The 23,860-nt window shown below is 42.9% G+C and overlaps 1 protein-coding gene and 1 long non-coding RNA gene across 3 annotated transcripts in view; both read right to left on the bottom strand.

The window, feature by feature from the left end:
- Positions 1-23,860, bottom strand: part of LOC116060777 (mannosyl-oligosaccharide 1,2-alpha-mannosidase IA) — a 221,559-nt gene that overhangs the window by 133,658 nt on the left and 64,041 nt on the right. The gene's annotated exons all lie outside the window — the stretch shown is intronic.
- On the bottom strand, positions 1,309-22,325 carry LOC116060791. Its single transcript, XR_004107581.2, has 4 exons — positions 22,313-22,325; positions 15,133-15,141; positions 9,099-9,102; positions 1,309-1,446 (listed from the first exon to the last, which is right to left on the bottom strand). It is a non-coding gene; the product is annotated as an uncharacterized LOC116060791 (long non-coding RNA).

Raw genomic sequence — 23,860 nt, 5'->3', positions numbered from 1 at the left:
CCTATTAAAACCCCATTTATGGCGAGCGGTGACGGAGCCTTGCAGGTCTCTGAAGGTCAGTGAGGTCTCATCCTGAGTCAGCACAACACTGTGGTCAATTACAAGCAAGTCCCAAAACAAGAGCCAAAGTTGGACAACCAGACAACGCTGAGCTGCAGATCATTCATGCATGGAATTAATGAATGTCTGGAGTCAATCACAAAATCAGATGACCATATACATTTAATACAAGGATATAGGATTGTTTCAGGAGTGTGTGTGTAATGTAAAATGTGCAAAGTAACTATACACCAAATATCCCAACAGACTTCTGATTAGAATATGCCTGCATAGTCCTTGTAATTAACAATAATTGAGTCAGCAAGCCTTGGTACACTCATAAAATGCGTATACCCAGCTGCAAGAAATAATTTGAGCAAAATCAGTGTTCACTGAATCACTGTTACAACTGATGCGAACACCTGGATTCGAGCTGTACGCTGTTTTTTTGCAGATCATACCCAGAGAATTAGCTTTCATGATGTTCATCCGATGTGATTTTCTGCTGCATTATTGTCAAGCCAACTGTCGGTATCCAACTTTTGAAATAACATTTTTTAGAGCATTTCAACAAACGCAATTTAAATCAATGTTAAGTCTTCACAATGTAAATTCACACTGGTGCTGTACCTGGTGGTACAATATGAGCACATATGTACGTATTTGCCTGTGTCCCTCTCTTTCCCTCTGGCAGGTGTCCTTGCCGCTCACTCCAAAACAGATCATTAGGAGAGATATGTGGCGGTGCCAAGTCGTCTCCTGAGCTTCTCCCACTGGTGGGTTGAGAGTTCCAAAGCGCATGAAAGATTCATGCCAAGAGACAGAGTCGCCACAAGGAGCCTATTAAAATGTCTGGACTCGGGTCTTCAATTGTTGAGGAGGTAGACCTGGAGTATTAATGTGCCTAAATGGCCCCAGTAGAGCCAGCTGATGATAAGTAATGAAGAGAAAGAGGGACATGACAATAGAGTTGTGAATAGACCTAAGTTTGACTTTAAAACTGCTCTAAAAGGAAGTAGTATCAGAATAATATAAAACATTTTATGGCTTTGTCTTAAGATGGGCAGACACTGTTTTTAATAATCGTTAACGTTGCACACAACACGTTTTTATCGCCTTTCTGCATATAAAACTGCAGGCTGTGGCTCAGGTGGGAAGAGCGGTCGCCTACCAATCGGAAGGTTGGTTGTTCAATCCCTGGCCCTGCAGTAGAGGGTGACACGGGAATCAATTGTCGCCCCCATCCCATCTCGAGCCCACGGAAATATTCTGTCCCGCTCCCGTTGATTTCTGTGCTCTATTCCGTCCCTATCACGTTACCAACAGTGAAATTGACTCCCGTACCGCGGGACTCCCGCGGGAATACCGTGACCCGTGGGAGTCCCGAAAAAATTGTCACCCTCTACCCTGCAGTCCCATGGGCACTGAGAGAGAGACACTGAATCCCGAATTGCTCCCAATGCTGCACCATCGGAGTGTAAATGTGTATGAATGTTTATCTGAAGAGCAGGTGGCACCTTGTACGGCTGCCTCAGCGAAAGTGTATGAATGTGTGTGAATGGTGCCTGTACTATGTAAAAGCGCTTTGAGTAGTCGTTAAGACTAGAAAAGCGCTATGTACTGTAAATACAGCCCATTTACATTTAATGTAAACATAAACACTGATCCCCAGGTTGGTGTCTTCTGACAATTCAAATGAATATTTTTCAAACAAGAAGACCGCATCCTTAACATCCATCCATCCATCCATCCATCCATACATCTATGTCCGCTTATCCAGGATCGGGTCGCGGGGGCAGCAGCTCCAGCAGGGGACCCCAAACTTCCCTTTCCCGAGCCACATTAAACAGCTCTGACTGGGGGATCCCGAGGCGTTCCCAGGCCAGGTTGGAGATATAATCCCTCCACCTAGTCCTGGGTCTTCCCCGAGGCATCCTCCCAGCTGGGCATGCCTGGAACCCCTCCCTAGGGAGGCGCCCAGGGGGCATCCTTACCAGATGCCCGAACCACCTCAACTGGCTCCTTTCGACGCAAAGGAGCAGCGGCTCTACTCCGAGCTCCTCACGGATGACTGAGATTCTCACCCTATCTCTAAGGGAGACACCAGCCCCCCTCCTGAGGAAACCCATTTCGGCCGCTTGTACCTTGGATCTCGTTCTTTCGGTCATGACCCAGCCTTCATGATCATAGGTGAGGGTAGGAATGAAAAATTACCAGTAGATCGAGCGCTTTGCCTTTTGGCTCAGCTCTCTTTTCGTCGCAACGGTGCGATAAATTGAATGTAATACCGCCCCCGCTGCGCCGATTCTCCAACCAATCTCCCGCTCCACTGTTGCCTCACTCGTGAACCCCAAGGTACTTGAACTCCTTCACTTGGAGTAAGGACTCATTCCCTTAACAATCCTTAACAATGTTATCAAAAAAGCGAGAAGGGCAGCATTACTTTCAGCAAAAAGTTAGCGAATACCTAGTAAACATTGAGCATTTAGCAGCTTAAGAGTCAGATATTTCAGAAAATAGAGCTAAGAGGAGAGTGAATATTGACCTTACGTTTGCCAGGTGGAAAGATGCACGACTTCAAATCAATTCTAGTGTTCTAGCTCTGAGTCTGCTGGATTAATCAATGACTGCAAGCTTAAGCCCAGAGGTACTTTATCTTATGAACAAAGGTGTTAAGTCCAAACAGAATCAAAAGGAACAATCTTTTTTTTTTTCCTACAAAAAATTTAAGTAAATGAAGGTGAAGTTATTCAAATATAAAGAACGTGTGTAGAATTCACAGATTTGTTTTAGCTACAAATGCCACATACACTATGAAGTACATGTCTGCATACTCAGAGCTTCAACAGCAGTCACTATTTGGGTGGCAACTTGATTGAAACACTGCATTAACAATTTTATTAAGCGAGCTGCTGTTTCTTCAAGCATTCAGTGTTTGTCTGCACAAGAGCGTTTTCCCCTCCTTTCAGTTTCCTTGGATCACTGAGCCGAGCCAATCAATAGACCTTTCCAGAAAATTTTATGTAATCTGGATGAAGAGCTGAGTGGTCTCTAAACTTTGTGGAATAACAGGAACTTTCAGAAGAAATATCACAGATCAAAGAATTCTCGAGAAAACCTCTAACCTGCTGTCCTCCCCTCTCACTTATCTTGCTGACAGTCGCTCTCTCCGCAAAAACAAGCTCGTAATGAAATTGCAGGGATGGAAAATGAGGGGGTTAGTGCAAGCAAATACAAACCATTACAGGGTTTTTACAGTATCATTAGAAAAAGTAGAAGGCAGAAAAAAAGGCAGAAGACAAAGGAGCAGGGGAGAAGGGAAGTGAAATAAGGACATACAGAGGAGTGGGAAGTAATTTGTTTGTAAGAAATTGCCAATTTGAGTGGGCTGCCTGGGGATAAGGTTCCACCCTGGGAACCACACAGTATCCTGTGTGGATCATAATGGTGAGCCCACTGTGCTTATTAGAAATGAATGCACAACACCCCACCCCCAGGACTCACCACCACCACCCATCTGTAGGTGTTTTCACTTACTTACAACCGGAAGAAGAGTTATTTTGAGAGGAAGATGTACAACTAGATCAGGTCTAGCACAAATGCACCAGGGAGAGATTCAGAAAAGGGAGCACCATTAATAGATGTACTGTATCAAGGTAAGATGAGGAGAGCGGTTATTATTTACAAGAATTTCCTCTTGAGGGACAATAGAAGTTCTGACCTGAACATCAGAATCACTTTTGCTGCTTACGATAATCATGCAGGAATTTGTCCTTATTGACACAGATCCAAAAACACAGAACCTTCTTCCAGACTTTCACAGTAAAGGTCGAGCAGCATTCATTGAACTTTTATTTTCTACAGGTCACGCTGGCTGACAGAAGAGGCACCAATGGGGAACTACTAAAAGCAGTAATAATAAGCCATAAGCGTGAAAGCATGCCAAGCCTTGCTAACAGACAAAAGAAATGCTCACAAAACATATTCACTAAAGGTTTATCACACTGGCAGAGCATCTTTTAAATTCAACTGATCCCTTCCTATACGGGCTGGTAGCTTTGAAACACCTTCCTTTTCCCTTTTTCCCGTATGATTCCTCAAACACAGAGGAAAGCCTTTGAACTCAAAGATGATCAACTTCGTCACTGCTTTCATCTTAAATTGGTGACTTCTCAGGAGTGAAAAAATCATTTGGATACCAACTGTTGCCAGTGCTGAATTAGTTGTGCGCTTCTCCCCCCCCTCAAAACAGCCTTTCCACAGAAAACAACAATGAAACCAATTCATTTATTACGTTTCTGTTGATAAGATTCAATTTGCATACAAAAAGTTTGTGTGGTTGCTTTATTCGATTAGTAAGATGCCAGCCTCTAAAATGAAAATAAAATGAGAAACGAGATCATTTATTGTTGCAATTCATTATTTTCTAAATAAAAATGTCGTGGTTTGTGAACAGAAACAATAAACCTTATGGTCTTTAAATAAATCATGAATCATGAAAGAAGCACTTCAAAAAAATTGATAAAACAGCCTCTGCCTTCCATTAGCAAGCATGGAAACTAACAGACCTCCTAAATTATAATTTTGTATAACTAGGCCTGCTGACGCCACATGTACAGATAAGCAAAATAACCTCTTGAAGGAACAGTTCTTTCATTTATAATCACTTTCAGACACCAGCAATTTATAATGCAAGATGCATTTTTGCTGAGCTGCGAATGCATGTTGAGGAAAATGATATATTCATTTTATTTTGCTTTGAGGTAGCTGGGAGACATCAGTCACCTTGCCAGAACTGTTTGACAGCCCCATTCTTTGACTTTAATGAAATCTCAACTCAGGAACGAGCCAATTTCAAAGCTCAGACAATGAACCCTCTACTTCCTTATCCTCTGACACATTCACACTCTCTCTCTCTCTCACACACACACACACACACACACACACACACACACACACACACACAGCAGAGCAGGCATCTCCCTGCCAACAACCACATCCAGTAAATCCCCAAAATATCATCTTCAATTAAAAACAATGGCAGCCTAAGCTTTTGAGCGGATCATGACTATATTAACACATCAATAGTTCTTTCAATGGAAATTTTAAATGCAGTGATGTCTGGCCTGCTGACATCCGACTGTAGAAACAGATGATTCAGTGAATACATGTTATTAGAGATTCAGGTCAAAATTTTGAGAACTACAACAGTTGCAAACCCCAAGTCTAATGCAATTCTTAATTTAAGGAGGTATTTAATAATAATTAACGTGTCGGCCATTTCCATAACTGTCCAGACCTCTGAATCCCTGTCCACATCTGAAATTTGTACTGCAATTAAAACGACCCTCGCGATTTTAACCATGCTTCTGCCTCATACACACTCTCTCCCCCTGCCTCCCAGCATTGTGCCTGAGTCACATATTTGGTCGTTATCACATCAGGGTTCGACATTAACCATGGCGTGATGGATGTTCGACATTAACCATGGCGTGATGGTGGCCATCACGCCATGGTTAATGTCGAACCCTGATGTGATAACGACGTATCAGTCGATTGTAATTTTCTTAACGTAAACAAATAACATAAAACAATCTTGCAATGCTGCAGAACAAAAGAAGTGGGAAGAAATTGGGCGATCGCTGTAGAGAAGGAAATTAAAGAAAATGTTTCCTGAGTCACTTTCAAAAATAGAACAGATTTAATAAGTTTGGTTTAATCTTTCCAATGGCAACATCTAAAACGCCCTGTCTGTTTTTGAACCAAGACAGCACTACCATTACTGCATATATGTTTTAGCACAGCACAACAAATTGTATAATTGGTGTGATGTGAAAGCAGTAAAGCCCTTTTTAAAGCCTAAAGGGGATTATTGATCAGTAACGTCTGCAGTATCATTTTTTGAAACACAAACCTGGAGAAAAAAAAAAAAAAAAAAAAAAAAAAGAGATTTACCACTTCAGACATGATTGTATCTGTACGTGATCCACTCTACAGAAATGGCCATGAGCTCACTCAGAGATCTATCTGGGGTACTAAGCTAAAGACATGCCATGCTATTGCTGTGACACACACACGCATGCTAGGCTTAGCTATAGATCCACTTCAAATGGATCAGCAAACTTGTGAGAGCTCTGCTGTTCTATCATGCTACACAACATCGTGTCCAGGGGTTCTTCAGGTGGGGAGTAAAAGCTGGAAAACAATTCATTCCCAAGTTTAGAATAAAACAGCGAACACAGCAGTTTAAGGTGACCCTGTAGTCTGTCATAAACACAGCTTTGGAGCCCCAGGATTAGCGGTCTTCCTTACGGTGAAACTGGCACCCTCAGAAACACCAAATCGTATCACCCCTTGGCCTCTCAGATAACAGCTATTGCACAGAAGTCGCAGAGGATACTGGGATGGTATTGAGAGATGTGTTGTGGAGAAAAAAGTTTCTAATAAGTGCTGCCTGATTCTCAAGTGCAGTGATGTGCTCTGGTCATCTCTTGATGTAGTTCTGTTTAAACATGGAAGGTGAGTAAACAGGTGTAGTATACACAGAGGGCTTCATTTCAGAGGCATGACGGGCAGGAGGAGGGGAACAAAATACGGGAATAAAAACCTAGGCCACTCGTGAAATGTTTGAACAGAGACTACTGGTGGTTTAAAGGGCCGTGTTGCCATAGAGATCACAATCCATGGGAAGTTGAGCCGAGATGGAAAAACGGAGAACGTGTTTTTAGTTGTTATTTGAGTGAAAGGACTAACATTTCAAAACAAGGTGTGGCTGCAGTCAACATTAATGGCACAAATGAAGACAGGGTTTTTCCTGCATAGAGGAATTTTTGCCCGCCCCCCCCCCAAAGAGCTTTTAGTCAGCCCCAAAGGAAAACCACCAGCACCAAAATGATAAGAATTGATAATAGAAATAGCAATTCAAATCCTCTCTAAATGTGTTAAAGAGCAATTTACCAAACAACTATTGTATTATTGTACAAATTAGCTACAACAGTAATAGCAGTTACCTTATGTAAGTCACTCCTACATTTTTCAGCTGAGGAGCAAAACATGCCCCTTGGGAAAAAGATACGGTTGTGCCCTGTTCATACTAATCAAATGAACTGGACTTTGTTGTCAGATGCGAAAGCCCCCTTCCCTTACTGCATTATACCATTAAATTAAACATTTTGAATTGTTACCTGCAACATTTTGTATACAAATATGCAGTACAATTAATATAAGAAGTCTGCACCTCTTTCCGCGTGTGCACCCCCCACCCCGGGTCAGCTACCACCACAAATAGAATCTAATTCTGTGGGAAACACTGTATACTGTATATAATACTTTCATTTTGAAACATTTTTGAAATCTTTTCTTTAATATACACGGAGATTGAGCATGGTTTTCTTTCGATGCAACATATAGCTACTAAAATACATCATACTAATACTAAAAGGCCAATAACTTGTTAAATGTGTGTCAAAGGGAATGTGTAGGAAACTGCATCCTTGATGATTTCCTGTATTGTAATTCAGCATTTTCAGTTTCAGTTGTGATCCATCAAAAGCTTATGAAGCCATCAAAAATGTGCTCAATCATAAGCTTGGAAACCTCCTGCTGTGTTACTCACACCCACTCATACCCTGGGGGGGTTGCAGTCATGGAGTTGAATCACTGTGACACCACTGTTGTTTACCTCCTAATAAATAGAAACACTTGCATCAGATGCAGGTAAATAATTTTTGGTGCCATAATGTGACAGAAAATGCACATAAATATTGGATATGAAAAGTCTGTCCGCTTATAAAGCAGCTCCATTTCCCTAAAAAATGTATTTGCCTCATCGAACGAGGCAAATGTTCCTGCATAAAAAAGAAATGGCTTTAGTACACTTAATGTGATTTAAATTATTACACATATTTTCACACAAGAATCACAACTACAATCAGCCCCATCTGCATGTTAAGCTAGTGCGGAGAGAGTTTGTCGGTCCCCTGTGTTCTTTAACCACCACTGACCAGACCAGGAATATGGTGTTAAAGCAGAAAAGCTTTTTGTGCTCCAGTTTCAATCCATTTTACGCCCTAAAATGTGTCCTGGGAGCAGGGGAAAATGAGTTAGAGTCCGTGCAATGCCCAGCTATTCTGAGAGAAGCCATTACAGAAGATCCGCAGAGACAAAGCAAGAAACTTAAACAGACCGAGAGGTCCGTCTTGTGCGAGATTATTGTTTCCCCCCTTGATCCTTTCTATTTTTATTGCTTTTGCTGTTATTTTGCTTGTTTTCCCTCGCCTCGTTTGTGCTTACCTTTGCTTAGCTCTCTTAGCTTTTATTCACTTTACCGTTTCTCTGTCTATTTTTCCCATCTCCTCTCCCATTTTCTGCCACCCTCCCTTATTCTCATCTGATCTCAAATCTCCTACTTGTTTTGGTTTATATCTGATAAGCTTGCGAAGTGGTACGGTGTACAGAAAATGGAAAATACATTTTAATTTTAATAATATATAAAAGATGGCAGCAGAGGCCCGTAACTTGCCATCTGTCGTCTGCATGAATGACTTACCACAGATGGGCAACAGTTCCGACTTAGGAAGACAAACGCTCAACGTGGACCTATAAAACACGTTTGTCCATTCAGTGGTGTACGCCTTGAGAGTAGAGTAGGTTCTATGACACACTTTCCAGCTACAACTCGCTTCTTTAGTCAACAGTTACTGTTGATTCTGATAATTGTCATTTTTTTTTCCTTCTGTTTCTGTGTCTGCAAAATGCTGATAAGTCCCAGAAAGTCTCACATTACACCCTTCTTTTTCTCACCTCCTTGCGTGATCATACCCTGAGGCTTTCAGTTATTACTATAGCGTGTATTTCTATGTGAGAATGTCTGTGTGTATGTGTAGAGAGGCAGACACAAAGAAAAAACAAAGAGAAGGATAGAAAGTACAAGTCTGATTGGAAATGTGGGGAAAAAAAGTACTAAGGCAAATGGAAGAAAGGAAGAGGGAGCGTCTGTTATTAGTCTGTTCGGGCAGTGGTTCAAGGCAGGTGTCTGTGTCTCCTCTCGCATTATTTACTCAGCTGGCTGAGCGAGTCAGAGAAACCTGCAGGTAGCTGACTCTAAAACAACACAGTTGATCAAAGATTGTAAATAAGAGCCTGATGAATATGCACTCTGTCATGTCCCTTGTCTCATGCTGAGAATGTATGTGACGGAAATGATAAACTGCAATCTGCGTTAGCTGCTGCCTCTGAGCAGCAGCGGGGGAGATATGAACAATCATAAACGTCTAAAAGCCAGGTCCTAAAATGAATTTGAAACTGATGTTAGCAGGATGGTGTAAGCAAATACGTAGATGTACAAAAATACCATAACACGCATATACACACTTTCAATTTTTTTTTTTTCCATCTGAATTCACACAGATTCCTCCCTTGTGATTTTTCTCCCTGCAGCAATCCTGCCCAGTGATGATCAGTAGCCTCTGGGACCAAACGCACTGTTCCAGACGTCCAGTTTTTACTGGACCTGGTCAATATGTGGTTTTAGCCTGAAGGCCACAATAGCAGTATTCTTTTAAATACATCTGAAAACATTTGACCCTGTATCCCCTTCTTTGCAGCTGCATATAAAACTTAAAGTACCTGCTCCCTTAGCTCACCCTTCACTATTCACTTCATTTAAGAAATGTGATTCTAAGAATTGCTACTTGACCACGTCTGCTCTTCGTCAGCAACAACTTAATTGTACATTCAAAACACAAGTTAGAGCTAATAAGCATAAAATGAGCTGTGAGCCCCAAGTTCGATTAAATACAATTTTCTTTGAGGAAAATATACAACGTTAGCATCATAACAACATAATCTACAATACAGGGCCTTAACACTAGAACGGCCATGAAGGTCATTTTGACCGTTTTGAAATTTATATGTGTAATAACTTATAATAAAAAAATACAATCCTGCTGCTGCCTGACTTTTCCTAAAAGAGTCTGCATTTTAATTTAAAATAGTTTTTATATACATTACACAAAAGGCAAAGAAAATACAAATCACTTTTACCTATTTTGGCCATATACGGTGATATTGACCGCTCGGATTTTCGCGGTATTGTTTTAAATTTTTCGCGCGGTTGAAGATGCATCTCGGTTGCTTAGTAACTACCATAGTCTCTGTCAGAGAAACGTAACTAGCATCACTGATGGGCCGAAGGCAAAGCCAGAGATGGTAACGTAGGCTACTACAGCGTGGATGGACTCTGTTCTGAATCAGAAGGCAAACACCGGGCGCTCGCTCTGTGAAAGGCGCGGAACACGTAGATGGCCGGTGGCTGTCTACATGTTCATATAACTTTATACATCCTCGAATTGGCTGGAATCATTGCACACATCCTCTCCAAGGAGTGCACCAGCTGTAAAATTGTCCGGAGGCAGTTTATGCAGCAACTGGCAGAGGAGCTGAGAGCGGAGTTTATGGAGGAAAAAAGGGCAGCGGCGCACGGTCCGAGCAGCAGCGCACCGCAGCAGACGCCAAAACAGAGGCAATGACAGGTTAGGTTATAGCTAAATGTTCAAATAAGATACTTAGAATTGTTATTTGGCTGTTATGAGTTAAGTTAAATGAATTTCCACACCATATTTTTCTGAATATTAATGTATGAAATAATTACGGTTTACTATGCCATGATATGTATTATTGAAACACGTATTACTACTCAAATGTACAATTAAACTCGTTAAAATGTACATTTCGGTGTTATTACGTTTTTCTAAAGATATCCTAACACAATACAATATCGCAATTAGGTATTTATCATGAGAGATTATAGAGTTTGGAACCTGGCGGTCAAAATGACCGCTCACGGCAGTTCTAGTAGTTATGGAATTCCGGCACTTCTAGTGTTAAAGGAATAGCTCAACACTTATTCGCTTTCTGGAGAAGAGTCAGATGAGAATACCACTCTCATATTAATTCATTAAATGTATGACTACAGTCAGCAGCAAGCTAGCTTAGCTTAGCATAAAGACTGGAAACAGACGACAACTAGCCCGGCTCTGTCCAAATGAAATAAAATCAGCCTATCAGCACCTCTAAAGCTCAATAATTAATCTGTACCAACATAGAAGTGTACAAAAGAAAATCTGCTGATTTACACAACGTTACATGCCGGACTTATTCTTGGCTGGGAGCAGTTGCTAGGCAACCAGCGGAGAAGCTATGAAATAGTCACATAATAGGCAGATAAAAACAGTGGATTTAACCCGTTTGTTGTTTGCACTCAGGTCGTGTCATGCTTTAATTAAATCCCTCACGCTAAGGGTGCTCACAGTATTTCATTCGCATTGTTGTTATATGGGTGGCAGTAGCTCAGTCCGTAGGGAGTTGGGTTGGGAGCCGGAGGGTCGCTGTGTAATGTGCATCTAATAACTAACAACAGAGTGGAAAAATTTTATTTCCCCTTACGGGATCAATAAAGTATGTCTTAATCTTAATCTTAATATAAACATCAAACATCAACTATAGTGTAGCCATCAGAGGCTACGTGCATAGGCTCCATAGCTACACCAAGACCCGCGCAAAAATGAGAAAAGAGCATAACAACTGGCAGAAGTGTCCTAATGGTTTAAATGTTTAAAAAAGGGACGCATACTGGCGACATCTGAAGCCCACTTTAACTTCTGGCTGCAGCTGCTGCTTTTCTCCTACCTTCACTGTCAAGATTCCCATCAGGCCCTCTTTGGCAGAGAGGGCCTGATGAAGTTAACATTGATCTCACCCCTGTGACAAAGACCTGAGACAAGCCCATCCTGGTCCCTTTGTCCCAGTACAAAGTCATCCCTTGCCCATTCTTACCAAAGTGTCCATGAGGAGCAAAACTAAGCAGCACAATTATTCAAGTTACTGACTTAGATTTTTTTTTTTCCTTTCTCATACAAGCAAAGGGATCACCTCTACTCTGGGACAAAAGACAGGGAAAGAAAGAAGAAAGAGAGAGATAGGGAGTGGGAGAGCAGGGGATGAACTCAAAAGAAGTCATGGATATCAAGGGAAACCAGAGGAGAGCGCAGAGGATAGAGAGTAATAGAAAGAGGACAAAAGAGGAAAGAAGAGAGGCAGAGCAGAGAGAGAGAAACCGAAAACCTCTGTGGTCCCAGTTGTTTTGAATGCAATGGTGTGTTCATCCCGGTTAGCTTCTTGCATTAAGACCTAAAAATGTGCTGGAAGAGGATGCTTATAACCTTTTTTTAATTTTCTTTGCATATACATGGTGTTTCTATGAGCCTACACTTCATTTTTGTTATTCTCATGTCAATACAAGCAGGGGGAGAGAGAGGAGAGACAAGACTGCAAAGGCAACAAGGTGATACTTGGGAAACTTGCACAAATGCAGGAAACTATTTTTTTGTCCACCAGACTGGGTTCTTGAAAACGGAATGAACATGTCTGCGTCATCAACACATTTGTTTTTCTTAATCCCCTTTTTATTGCCTTTGAGGAGAAAACTGCATTGAAAAATGAGCTTCTGTAAAGTCCTATAAAAGTGGATTAAAAAAAGAAAAGAAAAAAAGAGAGGTACTGGAATCGATTGGAAGAGGAGAGAAAAGTGGCACGACTGTGTGAAGTAGTGGTGAAAACAAACCACAAACAGTACTAGAAATAGCTGACTATTAAGGAAAAACACTAAGCAACAGAAAGCCCACAAGAAAAAAGGGCACAGAACTGAGGTTAAAGCTGGTGCAGAAATGTGTGATGGGAGTAAGGAAATGGGAAGGGGAAAAAAGCATGCTGAGAAAACACATTGGTTTCGAACTGAATCATTTTAGCTTAATTAGCAGGCAGTAAGGTTCCATTACAGAGCTGTTCACAAATATATACAGTATGCAAGCACGCATACACACTTATCCTAGATCACACTATCACATGAGTGCCCAATTTCATTTTATGACTGCAGTGCTAATTTCCCTAATGCATGAGCAAGCGCTCGAGTAAGCTGGCAGATATAATCCAATCGAATTACAAACACCTGGATGGAGAGAGTAGCTGAAAATGTAATATATTTTTTTTTTCTTTTAAAGTTCAAAAGTTCCATCACTGGTGAAGCTGCCCTGTAAACAGTGCCAGGTGCAAAATCAATAAACCACATATAAAAGCAAACCACTTGAACTGACTAATAAAGCCAGTGCTGTAACTTCTCTGAAAAATAAAAAGATGACCCTTTAAGGTGACAACTATTTAATGGGACAACAATAAAGAAGTCTGAAAGAGTTATATGACCAAATACTGTGTAGGGGGACGCTTCGCACTGACAGGGAGGGTGTCTCACCTGTCCGCTTCCTCTGGGTAATTTAGGGGAGGGAGGAGCAAAATTGTGGGGGAGGCAAAATTAAATTGTGCCTCTGGGACCTCATTCTGTTAAAGAGTAGAGAAAGTCAGTGAAAGGCATATTTAATAGACTAACGGCATATTTAATAGGCTGTGGTGTATAAACACAGAGCTGGCACTGAAAGGGAAAATAGTATGCAAGAAGACAGAACTGGGCTTCCTAAACTATTTTTGTGTTTCTTGTATCACTGGAAAAATCTTGAAAAACAATCCATAAAAGAATTATTATTTTTTTATTCCTGCATACAAGTGGTACAAACATTCTAACAAGACTAGGCCCATAGGCTAAACTGAGGCTACCTGTGGGACTTGGGGGTAAGTGTGTTTGTATGGCCAATGTAATCCATCCATCCATCCATCTTCTTCCGCTTATCCGGTAACGGGTCGCGGGGGTAGCAGCTCCAGCAGGGGACCCCAAACTTCCCTTTCCCGAGCCACATTAACCAGCTCCGACTGGGGGATCCCGAGGCGTTCCCAGGCCAGATTGGAGATATAATCCCTCCACCTAGTCCTGGGTCTTCCCCGAGGTCTCCTCCCAGCTGGACGTGCCTGGAAAACCTCCCTAGGGAGGCGCCCAGGGGGCATCCTTACCAGATGCCCGAACCACCTCAACTGGCTCCTTTCGACGCGAAGGAGCAGCGGCTCTACTCCGAGCTCCTCACGGATGACTGAGCTTCTCACCCTATCTCTAAGGGAGACGCCAGCCACCCTCCTGAGGAAACCCATTTCGGCCGCTTGTACCCTGGATCTCGTTCTTTCGGTCATGACCCAGCCTTCATGACCATAGGTGAGGGTAGGAACGAAAACTGACCGGTAGATTGAGAGCTTTGCCTTCCGGCTTAGCTCTCTTTTCGTCACAACGGTGCGATAAATTGAGTGTAATACCGCACCCGCTGCGCCGATTCTCCGACCAATCTCCCGCTCCATTGTTCCCTCACTCGCGAACAAGACTCCAAGGTACTTGAACTCCTTCACTTGGGGTAAAGACTCATTCCCTACCTGGAGAAGGCACTCCATCGGTTTCCTGCTGAGAACCATGGCCTCAGATTTAGAGGTGCTGATCCTCATCCCAGCCGCTTCACACTCGGCTGCGAACCGATCCAGTGAGTGCTGAAGGTCACAGGCCGACGATGCCATCAGGACCACATCATCTGCAAAAAGCAGCGATGAGATCCCCAGCTCACCAAACTGCAACCCCTCTCCACCCCGACTACGCCTCGATATCATGTCCATAAATACTACAAACAGGATTGGTGACAAAGCGCAGCCCTGGCGGAGGCCAACTCTCACCTGAAACGAGTCAGACTTACTGCCGAGAACCCGGACACAGCTCTCGCTTTGGTCGTACAGAGATTGGATGGCCCTGAGAAGGGACCCCCTCACCCCATACTCCCGCAGCACCTCCCACAGTGTCTCCCGGGGGACCTGTTCATACGCCTTCTCCAGATCCACAAAGCACATGTAGACCGGTTGGGCATACTCCCAGGCTCCCTCCAGGATCCTTGCGAGAGTAAAGATCTGGTCCGTTGTTCCACGACCAGGACGGAATCCGCATTGTTCCTCTTCAACCTGAGGTTCGACTATCGACCGAACCCTCCTTTCCAGAACCTTGGAGTAGACTTTACCAGGGAGGCTGAGAAGTGTGATACCCCTGTAATTGGCACACACCCTCTGGTCCCCCTTTTTGAAAAGGGGAACCACCACCCCGGTCTGCCACTCCTTAGGCACCGTCCCCGACTTCCACGCAATGTTGAAGAGGCGTGTCAACCAAGACAACCCCTCCACACCCAGAGCTTTAAGCATTTCTGGACGGATCTCATCAATCCCTGGGGCTTTGCCACTGTGGAGTTGTTTAACTACCTCAGCAACTTCCACCAGGGAAATTGACGACAATCCCCCATCATCCTCCAGCTCTGCCTCTACCATAGAGGGCGTATTAGTCGGATTTAGGAGTTCCTCAAAGTGCTCCTTCCACCGCCCTATTACCTCCTCAGTTGAGGTCAGCAGCGTCCCATCCTTACTGTACACAGCTTGGATGGTTCCCCGCTTCCCCCTCCTGAGGTGGCGAACGGTTTTCCAGAAGCACCTTGGTGCCGACCGAAAGTCCTTCTCCATGTCTTCTCCGAACTTTTCCCACACCCGCTGCTTTGCCTCTTTCACGGCAGAGGCTGCAGCCCTTCGGGCCCTTCGGTACCTTGCAACTGCCTCCGGAGTCCCCTGGGATAACATATCCCAGAAAGACTCCTTCTTCAGTCGGACGGCTTCCCTGACCACCGGTGTCCACCACGGTGTTCGTGGGTTGCCGCCCCTTGAGGCACCTAAGACCCTAAGACCACAGCTCCCCGCCGCAGCTTCAGCAATGGAAACTTTGAACATTGTCCACTCGGGTTCAATGCCCCCAGCCTCCACAGGGATGCACGAAAATCTCCGCCGGAGGTGTGAGTTGAAAGTCTGTCGGACAGGGGCCTCCTCCAGACGTTCCCAGTTCACCCGCACTACCCGTTTGGGTTTACCAGGTCTGTCCAGAGTCTTCCCCCACCCTCTGACCCAACTCACCACTAGATGGTGATCAGTTGACAGCTCTGCCCCTCTCTTCACCCGAGTGTCCAAAACATACGGCCTCAGATCAGATGAAACGATTATAAAATCGATCATTGACCTTTGGCCTAGGGTGCTCTGGTACCAAGTACACTTATGAGCATCCCTATGTTCGAACATGGTGTTCGTTATAGACAATCCATGACTAGCACAGAAGTCCAACAACAAACAACCACTCTGGTTTAGATCAGGGAGGCCGTTCCTCCCAATCACGCCTCTCCATGTGTCTCCATCATTGCCCACGTGCGCGTTGAAGTCCCCCAGCAGAACTATGGAGTCCCCTACTGGAGCCCCATACAGGACTCCATTCAAGGTCTCCAAGAAGGCCGAATACTCCGAGCTCTTGTTTGGTGCATACGCACAAACAACAGTCAGAGTTTTCCCCCCCACAACCCGCAGGCGTAGGGAGGCGACCCTCTCGTCCACCGGGGTAAACTCCAACGTAGCGGCACTCAGTGAGTATCCCCACACCCGCCCGGCGCCTCACACCCTGGGCAACTCCGGAGAAGAAAAGAGTCCAACCCCTATCCAGGAGTATGGTTCCAGAACCGAGACTGTGCGTAGAGGTAAGCCCCACCAGATCCAACTGGTAGCGCTCCACCTCCCGCACAAGTTCCGGTTCCTTCCCCCACAGAGAGGTGACGTTCCACGTCCCCAGAGCCAGCGTCTGCTGCCCGGGTCTGGTCCGTCGAGGCCCCTGACCTTCACTGCCACCCATGTGACAGCGCACCCGACCCCAGCGGTTCCTCCCACAGGTGGTGGGCCCATGGGTTGGAGAGAGAGGTGCCACGTAGCTTTTTCGGGCTGTGCCCTGCCGGGCTCTGTGGCAAACCCGGCCACCAGGCGCTCGCTGACGGGCCCTCCATCTGGGCCTGGCTCCAGACGGGGGCCCCGGGCTTCCTCTGGGCAGGGTCACATCATCTCTACCTCGTTTTTTCATAGGGTTTTTGAACCATTCTTTGTCTGGCCCCTCACCTGAGACCACTTTGCCTTGGGAGACCCTACCAGGAGCACAAAGCTCCAGACAACACAGCCCTCAGGTTCATATGGCCAATGTAATGGCCCATAAATACACATACACACATATGCCTTCACTTTCATCCTGAGGCTGATAAACAAACACCCCAGGCAGAGACCAGCATTCCATACAGTCTCATAAAAGCATCCGCTTTTACTGCTTAAGGTGGTCACTCCTGCACTCATCCACCCAATCCTGGCCTCAACACCATGACTTACAGCCCTATGACTGATGTGTGTGTACATTATTTCTGTGTGTGTGTGTGTGTGTGTGTGTGTGTGTGTGTGCGTGTGCGTGTGTGTGTGTGTGTGTGTGTGTGTGTGTGTACACACTTTATGGCTGGTGGGAGACTACAGGTATAAAAAGACCCCTATCACAGTCGGGTCACCTAAGCAACTTAACATGGCCTGGAGGAGGAACATTAAATGACAAGCAGTGGAAAAGCCTGAGTGGCTTTACTGGTTGTAAAAGGGAGTAGAAAAAAAACAATCCTCCATGAAGGGCAAACGTTAAAATGAGAGGGGGAAAAAATATCTTGAGTTGTAGAGAGTAGTTCTGTGAGAGTCTACACCACAGTGACATAAGAATCAATGTCCGTATGCAAATGCAATGTTGATTATACGTTTACTGCATGAATACAACATGTCCCGGCATATTAAGTTGGAAATGTCATTGATTTATCACACGTAAGCTTAAAAGCTGCTACTGGTTTAAAGCGCAACTATGCAGGCACTGGATATGACTAGTATAAATATTTGCTTTATGGGAGGATAATCTCTTGTAATGTTATTGACATCTGAACAAAGGTCTGTAGCCAATATTTTAACTAGTATGAAAGGAGCAGAATAATGAGAGCACAGCAGCGAGAGAAAGAAAAACGAAGAAACTAAACTGTCAGAAAACACTGCCTACAAAGTAGTGATGATCTGCTGAAGTTTAGCTTTTCTGATGTTCCTTAATCTGCCTTTTCATGTCTGCATGTCTCGTACCCCAAATCCATGACAACTACACAGCTGGGCAACAATACATGTACAAAGAACAACACAATAAATCTGTTTGTGTTTCACTGCTTGTAAGTTGCGTCTTAAACAAAGACGTTGGTTTTTAATCCTTTTATCGGTCGAATTTGCTTAATGTTCATGGTTCTGTAGACACAGCAGAAACACAAGCAGGAAAGCACAAAATGATTTCTTGTTGCTGAATTTAGTAACTTGGCTTCTTTCATTGGTGGGACAATTTGTAAAAATAAATAAATTAATTAAAAAAAGAGTCATAACCTGCCATTCTCTACCCGAACAATTTTAATTTACAATGTCTCATTTAAAGCTATAGTGCGTAGTTCCTGTTACCCCCATGAGGAATTCTAAGTAATGACCACAAAACTGTTAGTGGGTCCACATGAAACAAGCCTTCTGTGTTCGTGCACTACCCCCACCTCTCCCCCACGCAACTGCTTGTAACCAAGGAGGACACGGAGGATTAAAATAACTTGGACTCTTCTGAGGAGAGAATGATATTCGCTCGATTTTCTGCGCGCAAAAGTCGCCGGATGACACTATTTTCTAAACATAGCCATACTGAGAAATACATAGAGTTTTGTGGAGCTGAAAGTCTTAATTAGCTTTGTATCAACTAATTTGGCAATGGCTTGAATGTAAAGACATTCATTAATATAAAAAAAAAAGTTTTAAAGCTTTAATGTCTTTGGATTCTAAAAAAGACACTTTCTCCCAATCCCTAGAAACACTCCCCTTGTCAGCCCAGTTCACATCAGCCTCAGATGACCCATTCTGGTGAAATCAATGGAGGGAACATCAGAGAACATCACAACTGTCTGAGTAATCAGCCCACACACGCCTACCGCTGCTACCCTTTACTCATCTGGCAGAATATGGAGACAATGACTGACACGGATGACGCTTGTGAAATATGCGCAAAGTTTGATCAGTCATGTAACATATGCTTACAGTGCATGTCAATGTGTGACAATATCTGCCTGTTATTTAATTAAAAGGGCAGAGAAAATGATATTTCTTCTGCACTGCTGCTTGACTTTGATCTCTTTGCTAACACTGTAGTTTTTGGATACGGCTACTTTTATTTGCACAGAGTGAAAGGGCTGCAGATTCTATTGATTCGGCTCCTCCATCCATCTCCAAGTAAAATGCATTAGCCCCATCTATTATTCCACTCAGGCCACTTCGTGACAGTGCTGCTCTATGAATAAATATGCAGTAATGTAATGTAAATGTAAATGGGATGGCTGTAGGTTTAGTATCCGCCTCGCAACACAATCAGATTGTCCTCTGATTATCAGAGTGACTCCAACCTAATTCAAAGTCAAGAGGAACAAGAGGCTGTTGCTCTCCTGACAAGGACTGGTCATCTTTAAAGAATCAGCCTACTGAAATCAAAGGGACTCCTCGTCAAGAGAAGATGAGGCAAGAGGTTAACGCTGTGTCACTTACATGAAGGATTTTACTTTTGAGAGTGAGACTTTAGTTTAGATATGATTCTTTCCAAACTTAGATTTGAACAATCTCACACCTAAATGAGATACTGTATGTACACACCATTCAGAACACAGTTTTTAGATACTGTATGTAAATACCATTCAGAACACAGTTTTTAGATACTGTATGTAAATACCATTCAGAACACAGTTTTTAATTAATCTTTTCATGATTTATCTTGTTTTTGCTGTTGTTGCTCCTCGACCTAGTGGATGACCAGTGTTGAAGTGGTGCTAACCACGATGAAAGTACATGTGTGAGGGACAATGCAAAAAAAAAAAAAAGTAAAATGTACCAAACTTTCAACATACCAGTATTCTTCAGGGTATTGCATCCATCCAATCCTATCCAATACCCGAAAGAAGACGATGTATGATTAAAGTAAACGTATAATTTTTATCTTAATTTATCATGTCAAGGATACATTTTCAAATCATTTTTAGCAGAGGAAAAATAAGTGCAGATTTATAAAAAAAAAAAAAAAACATTTTAAACTCAAGTGCTTTGACTTTCTTCACTTGAATACAACTTTATATTTTGTTGTTTGTAAAGTTTGTCTCCTTGTTTTTATATATTGTCTTCGCTACCTCCTTTACGCTCCCTTTCTCTTTTTTTCTGAAAAACAGCCTTTAACTCTTTTAGATTTTGCTTCTTTGCCTGCTATTAAAGGTCATTGAAAGTCACTTTTTTTTAAAAGAGTTTGAAACAATTTAAATAAAAAATACAGTTAGTAGCTATAATGACTATTCAAAGACATTATCCAATGATGGGATGTTTGGCTCCAGTGTTGGAAAAGATGTGTCATTCTGAGGTTTATTTTTGACCACAGTCACACTTATTTTAGTCATAAACACAAACAAATCCATATTAACAAATATTTAACATTGGCTACATTTAAGATACTTGTCCTGTTCCTAAGCGTCCTCTAATCACTTTTTCAATACTGCGATACCGAGGTAGACGGGATCTGAATGATAGTTTAGTGTTGTGGTGTGCAGCTTAGCTCCATTTGAATTTTTAATCTTGACTCGCAATGTTTCGAAGCAGGCCATTGACGTCCCCTGCTGTCTACTTTTACACTCCAGCAGAGGAATCAATGAAGAACAAGACAAGGGTGCTGTTGTATGGTAATACACACACACACACACACACACACACACACAGTGTGGCGCATGTACCTTCAAAAACTCACACACACATTTATTTGTAAATTACACATGCAGGAAGGTTTTGACAATGTCAAAATGTCCACATATATTAAATCAGGGGAAATGAGCCACTCGTGTTGTCTTCTTAAACCACACTGAGCTCGGATGCAACCTGCGACACTTTCTCTTCCGGCTGCTGAATACTGATCATACACAAGAGGAGAGAGAGAGCAGTGTATACTGTATACAGGTTAAGGAGAGAGAGTGAGCTAAAGGATACCTTATAGAGGCAGGGGATTGCCTCAGCTTAGCTGCTCTCTCATACATATGCAGTCACAAAGAACACACACACACACACACACACACACGCAATCGGCGATGACCTTCTGACAGAGTAAAGCTGTAGATGATTTAACAAAGATAAGTTGACTTTAAAAAATCCCTGCTCTAACATTAAGGTGCTGTTAAAATATCACTGAATTAAATGCAAATCAAAATTCCTCCCTGGTTCACCACACCTGATAGCTCATGCTTGTGTGACTTCCACTATAATGCTTTATGTATGAGAGCACCGGGTACAGTACTGTATGTCCTTTAGTCAGGGCTCCGGGGGCTCGGTGCTGCTGATACTGCTCACCCGTAGATCCTTCAAGCGCCGCGTATTTTTAAAAGCAAACAAACAACTAAAGAGAGCCTGACTCGTGTAGAGGTGTTCCATGCACCCTTATAATCTAGGAAACAAGCACAGAACTTTTCCAGTCACAACAGGGGAATAAACAAAGCTGCTATCATCCCTGGTGTAAACGCAATGAATGTGAAGTAGTGTGAGATTACACATTAATTTCCTCACAGTTCAAGGCTGTTCTGCAGCTTGAATAATTATCTGTATTTGGCAGCTTGTTTTCCTCATTTGATCTCATTTATTTCCATTGGCACTCTATGATGTGAAATATGGATTATATACATTAACAAAACTAATCTTTTAAACGCCCCAGAGCATTAGGTATGAATTGAGCTATCAAGATAAGAGTTCATATAAGAAGATCAGTAAGATCCGCGTGCATCTCAAATAAAATGAAATAAAATTAATTGTACAGTATTGTATGCATTAAGCTGACTAATTCATTTCATCCAGAGCAGCTTGCAGCCAATGCATCAGGAGCACTAAACAGCACAAAAATAATGCACAGTTAATGAGATGTGCAGTGTATTATTATTATTATTATTATTATTATTATTGTATGATAAAGCCACACCAATAACTGGACCATACTGGTTTAATCGGCCAAACATGAGTCCTAAACATGAACCTGAAATAGAGCAAGATGCAATTCAAACTTATAGTTGGGTCTGAACTGCAGCTTCACCACAGTAAACATGCTCCACTGGTCATGGTCACCATCACTGTCATTGGACAGCGAGATTGGAATTTATGACCCGTAGAAACATGGCTATTCCACTTTAGTAATTCCACCTCAGGAGGGACAGGGAGAGATGACAGTCAGTCAGTCAGTCACTGCATTGATTCTTCTACTGGAAACCTCAGTGTGGATGCCACAGCCTTCCCTGCCATTATCTTTCATCATGACACACACGCACCAGCATCACATCACATGGTTTTTTTCAATCACCTTTTGAGACACATGTGACGTACACCGTATGTGCACGGATGCGCCCACCCACTGGGTCCACTGGGTTCAACCCCTGCCACCCCGATGCGGACTTCATTCTGTAGCATCATTTCCTGCTCCACCATCACTCAGGCCGACACGGCAGCAGGACCACAAACCAAGGACGACATCAGCATCAACTCTTGCTCTTTATTACAGAAACATGAAAACACCTCCTTGCTCTTTTTTTTTTTACTGTTCACATAATGCAACAACAGGAGCCGTGGCTTACTGCCGTTTAAAAGAAGGTTTGCTGCTAGGTTTTTCTTTTGGACACTAGACGGTGAAGATTAGCTGCTAGAGGCCACACCCAATGAAATACTGTAAATCAATTTGCTCAATTAGGATCTTTAACTTAATATAAATCTGACTCAGGGAGGATGCAACTCTATAATTAAGGCCAAAATGACTGGGTTTTATAAGCAAACCTTTGCCTTCTACAAACAACATTCTTGCGTGAACATTTCAAAAGAAAAAGTAATCCTATGCACATCACATGTGGATGCAAGGCTTCTGGTAACTCCTGCACACTGACTCGAAATCACAAATGTATTCAACAAGATGAAGTGATTACCAATTGAATCTTTGTCAGGTCCAAAGTCACATGTCAATCTGTGCAATATCTTGTGGTTAAAAGTAAAACGTACACAAAAATCTGAATACTTACAAGAAAGCATGATACGTCTATTAATCGATTAGCTGATTGACAAACAAATAACTGGAAACTATTTTGGTGGTTGATTCACTGAGTCATTTTTCAAGTCTCTGGTTACAGCTTCTCAAATGTGAAGGTGTCCTCTGTTTTATGTCACTGTAAGTAAAATAGTTTTTAACTTTTGGACGACAAATCGAGTCACTTGAAGATGGCATCTTGGAATTAGGGGAAATTTGACAGGACATTTTCTTCTATTTTCCGACATTGTATAGACTAAACCATTAATCAAGAAAGTAATTGGCAGATTAATGGACAATGAACATAACCGGTAGCTTCAGCCCTAACCGAGAATAGAATAGACTGTAAACAACACGCAGTAGATGCAGAGATAACCGATAACATATGGTGGAAGAAGAAAGTAATTGGCAGATTAATGGACAATGAACATAACCGGTAGTTTCAGCCTTAACCGAGAATAGAATAGACTGTAAACAACACACAGTAGATGCAGAGATAACCGATAACATATGGTGGAAGAGAAAACCTGTGTGAGTGCTGCTCAGGTACACCTATCTACTTCTTATTGTTCACCTCTGCTGAGACAGAAAAGAAAAACTTCACAGGGGATTCCACCCACATCTCCCTGATAACACGCACACACTCAGATAACACTTTCACTTCATTAAATATGACACACAATCTCCCTCCCACTAATCAACCACGGTCGGGACAGCCGCACTGCACAAAGTTTTCTCCCCCCTCCAGGTATAAATTTCCCACAGAGGATCTGAGGCTCTGGAAGAGAGCTGTGAAGTGCAGGGCTGCACTGTTCTTTGAGAGAGGGCAGTCGCCAA

The sequence above is a fragment of the Sander lucioperca genome, chromosome 10 (assembly GCF_008315115.2).
Source record: "Sander lucioperca isolate FBNREF2018 chromosome 10, SLUC_FBN_1.2, whole genome shotgun sequence".
Classification (NCBI taxonomy): domain Eukaryota; kingdom Metazoa; phylum Chordata; class Actinopteri; order Perciformes; family Percidae; genus Sander; species Sander lucioperca.
This window is presented reverse-complemented; position numbering and strand designations above follow the sequence as displayed.